This window comes from Chelon labrosus, assembly GCF_963514085.1.
Source record: "Chelon labrosus genome assembly, chromosome: 18".
In the NCBI taxonomy this organism is placed as follows: domain Eukaryota; kingdom Metazoa; phylum Chordata; class Actinopteri; order Mugiliformes; family Mugilidae; genus Chelon; species Chelon labrosus.
The window spans coordinates 22903773-22905697 of record NC_140351.1 but is presented as its reverse complement, the minus strand read 5'-3'; positions in this window follow the sequence as shown (position 1 = coordinate 22905697).

Genomic DNA, 1925 nt, shown 5'->3' with positions numbered 1-1925 from the left:
CCTCAGTTGAAAGAGTTTGAAGGCCAAAATGACGTCTAAACTGAGTACATATTTAAATACTGGAGGCAACTATCACATTCCTAGTATGACCCGAAGTAGAAAAAGACAAGGGCGAATACAGTAATGCTTTCAATGACGCTGGCTGAACTGAATTTGCTTCCAAAATCAACCATGATGGGGGGACCTCAATAACTAACTCATAACTAATACTAACTCATAACTCAATAACTAACTCATAACTAACCCAATAGTTCAGATTTCTAATGTTTGTTGCCCAATAATAGTAAAGGAGGTTTGGTAACCCCATTCCGCCCAAAGCTTTGGGCCTCTGTAAAACTTGTAGACGCAACCTAGGAGTTTTCTTGTTCCAAATAAAATCTAAAATAAGACTGTCTACGGAAAAAGGAAAGAGGAAGGAAGATAGGAATGCATTGGAATAAATATAAAAAGCGCGGGAAGATGTTCATTTTAATTGCATTGATTCTGGCAGCTATGGAGAGATCTAGTAGGGACCATCGCTCAAAATCTTGTTTAATTTTGGTGAGCAGAAAGAGGAAATTTTTCTTATAGAGATTAACCAATGTCTTGGCAACATATACTCCAAGATAAACAAAGCCAGCGTTCGCTACCTTAAATGGCAAATTTTGAAGCTGAAGTGAATTATCATTTACCTCTCCATTAACAGTAAGCATTTCACTTTTACTGAGATTAAGTTTATATCCGGAGAATCTACTAAATTTGTCTAAGACTGAAAGGGCTGCAGGAATAGAACATGACAGATTAGACAAAAGCAACAGAAGATCATCCGCATACAGCGCCACCTTCAGCTCTACACCATGTCTGGTTATACCACATATATCAGGATGAGACCGCAAAGCAATTGATAGAGGCTCCATCACGATAGCAAATAAGAGCGGACTCAACGGGCAGCCCTGACTTGTAGAACGATTTAAGCGAAAGTATTCCGAATTCGTGCCATTCGTCCTGACCATGGCCTGAGGAGAGGCATATAATAACCTAACCCATGAAACAAATTTTTCCCCAAAACCAAATTTCCCCAAAATGAAAAAAAGATAATCCCACTCTACTCTGTCAAATGCCTTCTCGGTGTCCAGAGCTATCAGAGCTTCTGGGAGAGCATTTGAAGGAGGATTATAGACCACATTAAACACCCTTCTAAGATTAAAAAAGGAGTGTCTATTATGTATAAACCCAGTTTGGTCCAAAGATATAATTGTAGGCAAGACAACTTCTAAGCGTCTGGCTAATAACTTGGACAATAACTTGAAGTCGGCATTCAGCAGACTAATGGGTCGATACGAACCGCATGAAAGTGGGTCTTTACCTTTCTTTAGAAGCAGAGAAATGCAAGCCTGATTTAGGGTGTGGGGAAGTGTGCCTGAATTATAAGACTCAGTGAACATCTCTAACAGGTGAGGGGCCAGTTGTTTCCAGAATGTTTTATAAAACTCGGCCGGAAAGCCATCTGGGCCTGGACTTTTACCACTTTGTAATGATTTAACTGCCGCCTCAAGTTCAACTGCTGTGATAGGACGTTCCAGTTCCTCAGCTACAACTCGATCCAGAGTGAGAGTATTAAACCTATCAAAGAAGGAGATCATATCTGCAGAAGTATTAGGACAATCAGATGAATATAGTAGTTTATTGAATTCCATAAAAGTTTTATTGATTTCCAAAGGGTCAGATGTTATGCCCGAGCCAGTCTCAATTTGAGGAATTAACTGAGATGCAGAAATTTGACGTAGTCGATGGGCCAAGAGTTTACTAGTCTTATCACCCTGTTAATAAAATTTGGATCTTGCTTGTAATAAAAGTTCAGTAGTGTGTTTTGACATGATAAGATCATATTCAGCTTGTAAAGTCATCCGCTCCTTGTAAGTATCTGGTCATTTTGAGACTGCATA